Source organism: Leucoraja erinacea, chromosome 39, assembly GCF_028641065.1.
Source record: "Leucoraja erinacea ecotype New England chromosome 39, Leri_hhj_1, whole genome shotgun sequence".
In the NCBI taxonomy this organism is placed as follows: Eukaryota; Metazoa; Chordata; class Chondrichthyes; order Rajiformes; family Rajidae; genus Leucoraja; species Leucoraja erinaceus.
Genome location: NC_073415.1, coordinates 1249297 through 1259296, shown reverse-complemented (window position 1 = coordinate 1259296; position 10000 = coordinate 1249297). Strand labels below are relative to the sequence as shown.

At 47.4% G+C, this 10000-nt stretch overlaps 1 protein-coding gene across 11 annotated transcripts in view; it reads right to left on the bottom strand.

Annotated features, from left to right (window-relative positions):
• The window catches only part of nfixb (nuclear factor I/Xb), a 465085-nt gene that overhangs the window by 336403 nt on the left and 118682 nt on the right, over positions 1-10000 (bottom strand). The window lies entirely within an intron of this gene.

Genomic DNA, 10000 nt, shown 5'->3' with positions numbered 1-10000 from the left:
GGACTCAAAGTCGCTTTATATGGTGAGTCAAGAACCAAACAAAATAGAGCAGTAAGGCAGAGATGCAAAGGGGAGGGGGACATGGGACTAAGGGTATGCAGAGGTGAAGAGATGGGTCTTGAGGCGGGACTGGAAGATGGTGAGGGACTCAGAAGTTCGGATCAATTGTGGGAGGGAGTTCCAGAGCCTGGGAGCTGCCCTGGAGAAGGCTCTGTCTCCAAAAGTGCAGAGGTTGGATTTCAGAATGGAGAGGAGACCGGCTGAAATGGATCTGAGGGACCCTGAGGGTTGGTAGGGGGAGAGGAGGTCAGTGAAATTGGGAGAATATTCCTTCCATGAACAGTAGGGGAACAGTTTTGAATTTTCTTCTGCAAAGTTAGCCGAGGCAGAGTCGGTCATTCACTGACTAGCACTTCACAAGGGTTGAATCACTGGTAAATTAAAAGGCACAGAGGCAAAAGGTAGTTGGATGGGGCTGGGTTACATATCGGACATAACAGAGTCTTGGTGAGACCACACCTGGAGTATTGCGTACAGTTTTGGTCTCCTAATCTGAGGAAAGACATTCTTGCCATCGAGGGAGTACAGAGAAGGTTCACCAGACTGATTCCTGGGATGTCAGGACTTTCATATGAAGAAAGACTGGACAGACTCGGCTTGTACTTGCTAGAATTTAGAAGATTGACGGGGGATCTTAGAGAAACTTACAAAATTCTTAAGGGGTTGGACAGGCTAGATGCAGGAAGATTGTTCCCGATGTTGGGGAAGTCCAGGACAAGGGGTCACAGCTTAAGGATAAGGGGGAAATCCTTTAAAACCGAGATGAGGAAAACATTTTTCACACAGAGAGTGGTGAATCTCTGGAATTCTCTGCCACAGAAGGTAGTTGAGGCCACAGTTCGTTGGCTATATTTAAGAGGGAGTTAGATGTGGCCCTTGTGGCTAAAGGGATCAGGGGGTATGGGGAGAAGGCAGGTACGGGATACTGAGTTGGATGATCAGCCACGATCATATTGAATGGCGGTGCAGGCTCAAAGGGCCCAATGGCCTACTCCTGCACCTAATTTCTATGTTTCTATGTTTCTAAACGTGTCTCGTTTTGAAATCGTCAACCATTCCTTCTCGTCAGAAATCCACCTGAAATCCTGCCTGTCCTTAGTAATTTGAGTTACTCCAGCACTTTGTGTCTTTTAGACACAAAAAGCTGGAGTAACTCAGGGAAGAGCAGCATCTCCAGTTCGTTGTCTCTGTAACGTCACCCATTGACAAGAGATGCAATTCGCGCTTGAGTTACTCCAGAATCTGAATCTGAGTTCCTGCCTACACATCTATCCATGCTAAACACACATACCTTGCTTTACATGTTATCCTGTATCTGTACACTGTGGACGGCTCGATTGTAATCATGTATTGTCTTTCCGCTGACTGGTTAGCACGCAACAAAAGCTTTTCACTGTACCTCGGCACACGTGACAGTAAACTAAACTGAATTCAAGAGTTGGCAACTGTTTTTTTTTCTTTAGTTCTTCGACTCGTCTGTTCCAGAACCAAATGAAGGTGTCGGAGACAGATGGCGACATCTTCTCACCGGCAAATCTAAAATAATCTCCCCTACATTTCCAATCAGGCAGTGGCAGAGTTGCTGCCTTACCCCGCCAGAGTCCCGGGTTCGATCCCGACTGCGGGCGCTGTCTGTACGGAGTTTGCACGTTCTCCCCGTGACCTGCGTGGGGTTTTCTCTGAGATCTTCGGTCTCCTCCCACACTCCAAAGACGTGCAGGTTTGTAGATTAATTGGCTTGGTGTGAATGTAAATTGTCCCTGGTGTGTGTAGGATAGTGTTAGTGTGCGGAGATCGCTGGTCGGGCTAGCACGGACTCGGTGGGCCGAAGGGCCTGTTTCCGCGCTGTACCTCACAACTAAACTAAACTAAAATATACTTCGTAAGATCACACTGGGGCTTTGCCCACACGATGACTTCCTCTGTACTTTGCTGTTACTCAGGAAAGTAAAGTAGGTTGAGGCCTGTTGAGGTCTGAGTCAGATGTGATGCCTTTCGCTGTTCCTTGTAGCTTCACTGCTGTGTGTACACAAACATTGGCAGAGTAAAGAGACACTACTATCTAGTGTGTAGGCAGGAACTGCAGATGCTGGTTTAAACCAAAGATAGACACAAAGTGCTGGAGTAAGTCAGCGGGGCAGGCAGCAGCTCTGGGTTGAAGGAATGGGTGACGTTTCGGGTCAAGACTCTTCTTCAGACTGAGAGTCATTACAAACCTTGCGGCATCTGGAGACAGTGACTGGCATCCCCTCAGTACACCCCCCCACCACCTCCTCTGGTCTAGTTCCATTCGTCTGACATGTTCAACAAGACTCGAAGGGCCGAATGGCCTTCTCCTGAACCTATTGTCTATTGTCTATTGTCCAAGACCTTTGTCACTCACCCTGATGTGTTGGTGTCAACATTTGATAATGCTCCTGGGAAGAGCGTTATAGATGTATATGACTCCACACACTCGCAGTGTCACACAGTGTGGAAACAGGCCCTTCGGCCCAACTTGCCCATGCCGACCAACCTGCTTGCGTTTCAGATTCAGATTCAGATTCAGATTCAGATTCAGATTCAGATTCAGATTCAGATTCAGATTCAGATTCAACTTTAATTGTCATAGTCAGTGTACTATACAGAGACAACAAAATGCAGTTTGGCCCATATCCTTCCAAACCTTCCCTCTCCATATACCCATCTAAATGTGTAGGAAGGAACTGCAGATGCTGGAGTCTGATTTCTTCAGAGTCTGAAGAAGGGTTTCGAGGTAAAACGTCACCCATTCTTTCTTTCCACAGATGCTGCCTGGCCCGCTGTGACTCCAGCATTTGTGTCTACCTGTCCAAATATCTATATTAAACATTGGGATGGTCCCTGCCTCAACTACCTCCTCCAGCAGCTCGTTCCATACACCCACCACTGTGTGACTAAGAGTTTAAGAAGGAACTGCAGATGCTGGAAAATCGAAGTACACAAAAAGGCTGGAGAAACACAGCGGGTGCAGCAGCATCTATGGAGCGAAGGAAATAGGCAACGTTTCGGCCCGAAACCCTTCCGGGTTTCGACCCGAAACGTTGCCTATTTCCTTTGGGTTTCGGCCCGAAACGTTGCCTATTTCCTTTGGGTTTCGGCCCGAAACGTTGCCTATTTCCTTCGCTCCATAGATGCTGCTGCACCTGCTGAGTTTCTCCAGCATTTTTGTCTGCCTCTGTGTGAATAAGTTGCCCCTCAGTTTCTTATTAAATCATTGCCCACTCACCATAAACCTGCATCTTCTGATCCTTCTCCTCTAGTTCCCCACCCTAACATCTATCTAAACCTTCATGAGAGGTATGGAGAGAAGGCAGGTACAGGATACTGAGTTGGATGATCATATTGAATGGCGGTGCAGGCTCGAAGGGCCGAATGGCCTCTACTCCTGCACCTATTTTCTATGTTTCTATGTTTCGTTGGTTTGGTGTGACAATGCACCAATTCTCAGGCTGGTCCTCTGTAGAACACTTTATACTGTGTCTGAAGAAGGGTCTCGACCCGAAATGTCTCCTGTTCCTTCAGATGCTGCCTGTCCTGCTGAGTTACTGCAGCATTTTGTATCCATCTCACTGCGTTTCAAACCCCAAAACCAGAGTTTTGAGGCGCTAAAGAAAATCACTGATAAGGGACAATTATTTTACTTCTACAATTAGGTTTTGATCTATTATTATCATCTGTACTGAGGTAAAGCATAGAGCTTTGTTTTGCCTGCTCTCTAATCAAACAGATGATATCGTGCATTAATACAATCAAACCAAACTCAAGTACAATAGGCAGCAAGCTGGCTCAGCATTGGAGTTGTTGCCTTACAGCTCTAACAGCGCCAGAGACCCGGGTTCGATCCTGACTATGGGCGCTGTCTGTACGGAGTTTGTACCTTCTCCCCGTGACCTGCGTGGGTTTCCTCCGAGATTTTCAGTTTCCTCCCACACTCCAAAGACATACAGGTTTGCAGGTTAATTGGCTTGGTGTCAATGTAGTGTGTGTAGGACAGTGTTAGTGTGCGGGGATCGCTGGTCGGGGCGGACTCTATGGGCCAAAGAGCTTGTTTCTGCACTGTATCTCTAAACTAAACTAAACTAATCTACAATAAGTGAAGCAAATGAGGAAGGTACAGAGTGCAGAATATAGTTGTCAGCATTGTAACGCATCAGTTCCACAGACAAAGTCCAATGTCCGCAATGGGGTAGAGGTGAATCGGACAGTACCCTAGCTTATGGAAGGACCGTTCAGAAGCCGGATAACAGAGGGGAAGAAATAAGGAGATTGAAATTTTGCATATTGTCCTTGCAACAAAGGCAAAGCATTTAGTGTGTAATTCAGAAAATAAAGTCAGTTAAGAACAGCAAGACTTCAAAACATTAAGTTTCACAGATGCAAGGAACTGCAGATGCTGGTTTACCAAAAAAGGCACAAAGTGCTGGAGTAACTAAGCGGACAGTACCCTAGCTCATGGAAGGTGTGTCAGAAGCCTGATAACAGAGGGGAAGAAGCTGTTCCTGACAAAGACACAAAATGCCGGAGTAACTCAGCGGGACAGACAGCATCTCTGGCGAGAAGGAATAGGTGACGTTTCGGGTCGAGACCCTTCAAACTGGGAGTCAGGGGAGTCCCCGGATGCTGTCTGTACGGAGTTTGTACATTCTATCCGTGACCGCGTGGATTTCCTCAGAGATGGTCAGTTTCCTCCCACACTCCAAAGACGTACAAGTTTGTAGGTTAATTGGCTTGGTGTAACTGCAAAATGGTCCCTAGTGTGTGTGGGATAGTGTTAATTTGCCGGGATCACTGGTTGGTACGGACTCGGTGGGCCGAAGGGCCTGTTTCCACGCTGTGCCTCTAAACTAAACTAAACTAAACTAAAATGGACAAGATCTTTCATTTAAATAACATCTTACTGCCTCCTTGAGTTTCTCTCGAAAAGCTCAATAGTCAATGGTTAATGGTTCATCGTCTATTCAATCGTGTCTGATCTATCTCTCCCTCTCAACCCCATTCTCCTGCCTTCTCCCCATAACCACTGACACCCGTACTAATCAATAATCTATCATTCTCCGCCTTAAAAATACCCAATGCGTGGCCTCCACAGCCTTCTGTGGCAATGAAATCCACAGATTCACCACCCTCTGACTAAAGAAAACCCTTCTCACCTTTCTAAAGGTACGTCCTTTTATTCTGAGGCTGTGACCTCTGGTCCGAGACTCTCCCACTAGTGGAAACATCCTCTCCACATCAACAATCTATCAATCTCTGCCTTAAAAAAAAAAATGGTTTTGGCCTCCACGGCCGTCAGTGGTGATTAATTCTACAATGAGTGTGAGGGTTATGGGTTGAAGTAGGCCATGACAGCAGCAGTCCAGGCCAGAGTGCTGAGAGAGTGTAGCATATTCAGGAGGTGCGCTCTGTTTAAAGTCAAGTCTAGTCAAGTCACATTTATTTATATAGCACATTTAAAAAACAACTCTCGTTGGCCAAAGTGCTTTACGTTTGTTATAAGAATAGCACAACAAAACAGACTACATACATATATACATGTAGCCCTCACTCAGAGGACGTCAGGAAAGGCTTGGGAGTATAGATAAGTCTTTAGTCTTGACTTAAAAGAGTCGATGGAGGGGGCAGTTCTTCTGATGGGAAGGGGGATGCTGTTCCACAGTCTAGGGGCTGCAACCGCAAAGGCGCGGTCGCCCCTGAGCTTATGCCTAGACCGCGGGATATTCAGCAGCCCCAAGTCGGCTGATCTGAGGGGCCTGGAGGTGGAGTGGTGGGTGGGAAGACTTTTTATGTAGGAGGGGGCAAGCCCATTGAGGGCTTTGTAGACATGGAGGAGGATCTTGAAGTTTATACGGAACCGCACAGGGAGCCAGTGGAGAGAGGCCAGGATCGGGGTGATGTGGTCCCTTTTTCGGGTGCCCGTCAGGAGTCTCGCTGCGGCGTTTTGGACCAGTTGCAGGCGGGACAGGGAAGATTGGCTGATGCCAGTGTAAAGGGAGTTGCAGTAATCTAGGCGGGAGGAGATGAATGTGTGGATGATCTTTTCCAGGTCATCAAACTGGAGGAATTGTTTTATTTATTACAGGTGCGTTGTGACCTCCCCTTTGGTGCTCAGCTCAAAGTACTGGCCTCAATTAACATTGTGAAAACAGATTATCAGATCATTGTCATATTACTGCTTGCGGGTGATAACCAAATTGGCCGTTCCCTACGTTACAGCCACGAGGACCCTTCAGATCCACTTCACAGGCTGTGAAGCACATTGGATGGTCTTGAAAGAGATATAACAGGGACCAGCGACATGAAAGTCTTTCTCTCTGAAGAGTGCTCAGTCGCTGTTGTTTACGGGGCTAGATAGATGCCAGCAAGGTCTCGCCCACCAGCAGAGAATGAGGCAACGTAAAATCCCTCCTTGGTGGCCGCTCGCAGTTTAAGGCAGGTGGGAGCGTGCGGCAAGAGAGGATGTCACCATGGAGTTCCAGCTGTCGAATGGCAGGGCTTCAATGCACCAACAATCTTTGATGGCTCATCCAATTTGGACAGCCCGCCTTATTTCTGTAAAGTCCAGCTAGAATGAGCAGGAGCCAACAAAAGGACATCATCTGATGCCTGGAGCTGCCAGAGTCATCCGTGCTTGGAATTGAATCCCATCGGCGGCAGTGATCAGAGGCCCAAACCCCGTCCGTCTTTGATCCGGCGTGGCTGGGGATGGGTGGCATCTCACCAGGCAAGCCGTGGGCACAAACTTGCCTCAGCCCAATGCCGAGACTGCCTCAAGCGGTGAAGCAGGATAGAGGGCCGTTCAACAAGCTGGTCGGGAAGGCCAGCTCTGTCCTGGGGGTTGGAGTTGGATTCACTGGTGGTGGTGGTGGCCTTGAAGGAGAGGATGCTGCTCAAACTGCAGAACTGCTCATCCTGGACAATACAGCTCACCCTCTCCAAGACACACTGAGGAGCAACAGACTGGTCCAGGGGAAGCGAACCTTTTCAAGTTAGAATGCCACATTAGGTTAGCTGTAATCTAACAAGGCCCCATCCAAGAAACGTCAACTAGATATACTTCAAAATGTACATTCATTTGTGAAAATCGAACTATTATGTACCAACTTCAAGAAATTCAAAGCATTTTGTTCATTCTAAAGATAGACAGACAAAAATGCTGGAGAAACTCAGCGGGTGCAGCAGCATCAATGGAGCGAAGGAAATAGGCAACATTTCGGGTCGAAACCCTTCTTCAGACTCGAGAAAGTTAATTCTAAAGTTAACTAACCTTTCAATGACTTTGTTGTGACTGCTTTTAGTGGGAAAGCGTTTGAATATTTGGTTGCAACATGGAGGTACGCAGTTTCGGCTGATCTTCTAGATGGGTATCCGTCATCTGTTGCCTAAAGGGCATCTTGATTTGATTTGGGTTAGGTCGGAGAATGCAGATTCGCAGCAATAAGTGGTTGAAAAGCAAGAAAGCATTTCTCGTGCGGGGAGGATTATTTCGTTGGCTCTTTGGTATTTTAAATACGTTCATTTTAAGATGAAAATAAAAAATAATAAAAGACGAACAGAAACATAGTAATAAAAAATAAAAAGATTTGTTCTGCAAAATTTGGATTCATTCAGAAGTCCGTACTTAATGGCCTAGAAGGCTGCATGTTCCCCACCTCTGGACTGGTCCCACCAAGATGCAGCACAGAACGCCACAGGAGACCCTTCTTCCCTGTGGCTATCAAACTGTACAACTCCTCCCCTTTCTGTTGTGGGGTAGACTGACTCCCCCCCCCCCCCCCCCCCCCCCACCCCCCCCCTAAGAACTCCCAGTCTTTGCACACCCCCCAATCCTTTCCACTCATCAATTTAATTTCAGGTTTCATGTACTTTGTGTTTTATAGAAACATAGAAACGTAGACAATAGGTGCAGGAGTAGGCCATTCGGCCCTTCGAGCCAGCACCGCCATTCAATATGATCATGGCTGATCATCCAATTCAGTATCCCGTACCTGCCTTCTCTCCATACCCCCCGATCCCTTTAGCCACAAGGCCCACATCTAACTCCCTCTTAAATATAGCCAATGAACTGGCCTCAACTACCTTCTGTGGCAGAGGATTCCACAGATTCACCACTCTCTGTGTGAAAAATGTTTTCCTCATCTCGGTCCTAAAAGATTTCCCCCTTATCCTTAAACTGTGTGACCCCTTGTCCTGGACTTCCCCAACATCGGGAACAATCTTCCTGCATCTAGCCTGTCCAACCCCTTAAGAATTTTGTACGTTTCTAATAAGATCCCCTCTCAATCTCCTAAATCATAAGCAAGAGGAATGTCCTCTTCCACTGAGGAGAAGATTTATGAAGATGTTTCCAGGACCTGAGGGCATGTGCTACAGGGAGAAGTTGGTCAGGCTGGGACTATATTCCTTTTGAGAGCAAGAGGCAAGAGGGGTGATCTTACAGAGGTGTATAAAATCACGAGGGGGATAGACAGTGGAGCACATAGTCACCAGTTGCCCCAAACACCGGCCACCGAATGGTGAACGAGGTCTGATAGACCTGGACGATGACACGTTGGCCTGGCTCGCCTCAACGGAGCTACAGGTCTAAAAGGCATACCGCAGAATAAGCAGAAGAAGAAGGGGATAGATAGGATGAATGCAGAGAGTTTGGCTTAGGGTAAGGGGAATTGGGAACCAGGGGGCCTTTGTTTAAGGTGAGAACGATTTAATAGAAAGCAGAAATGCAACGTTTTCCACACCACACAACTATGGAACGAGCTGCCAGAGGAGGTACTGTAGGTGAGGCAGGTAAGATTTAAAAGATATTTGGACAGGTATATGAATAGGTAAGGTTTAGAGACGATATGGATCAAACAGGGAAAAATGGGACTAGCATAGATGGGGCATCTTGGATGTGTTGGGCTAAAGGACCTGTTTCCGTGCTGTGTGATTCTAGTATTTCCTCAACAGCAGAGCTTCAACGGATTGAGTAGAGACTGTTCAATGAGAGGACACTCCCAAACTTGGCCTTGACTCCCCGTCCAATTTGTCCAAGCATGGAACCAGGTATCTTGAAGAGAGTTGACCAACATTTGGCTTGGCGAGTGGGAGCCCTTTGCATCCATGCAAATGTTGTAGCAGATGGCAGAACGTGTCAGCAACATTGAGGTGGTGTTCCTGGTCCAGGGTCAAACTGGAAAAAAAGATTTCACTCAGATGGACCATTTCCTGATGGGTTTGGAAACGGTGGATGGAGGACAGCTGTTCACCTTATGGGCAGATCGAGTCATGGAGCCTTTAGAGTGATACAGTGTGGAAACTGGCCCAACTTGCCCATACTGGCCAACATGTCCCAACGACACTAGTTCCACCTTCCTATATCTGGCCCATATCCCTCCAGACCTGTCCTATCCATGTACCTGTCTAACTGTTTATTAAACGCTGGGATAGTCCCAGTCTCAACTACCTCCTCTGGCAGCTTGTTCCATACACCCATGAAAAAGTTACCCCTCAGATTCCTATTAAATCTTTTCCCCTTCACCTTGGACTTATGTCCTCTGGTCCTCGATTCCCCTACTCTGGGCAAGAGACTCCTCTCATGGTTTTATACACCTCTATAAGGCCTCTATGAGATGTCTGAGGAAGGGAGGCATGAAGACTCGATGGGATGGGATGGTGAGGAGACGAGGGGAGAGATGTTTTAGGGAGGGCTTGAGATGATAACACTCACAGGCCTTGAGGGTGGTAGAATCAGAGTGAATCGGGACTTTGAAAGAGAATTGGGCAGGAGAGGAATTTTTCTTGAGGCAGCAGGGTGATGCCATTGGGTTTGATATCCATACATGCCCGCCCTAAAAGGGGCGCATACTCCGGGTTGGCGCCAAGTTGCGGCACGAATAATAAGCCTGGCACTGGGAAAGGACCAGTGCAATACTGTTGACGG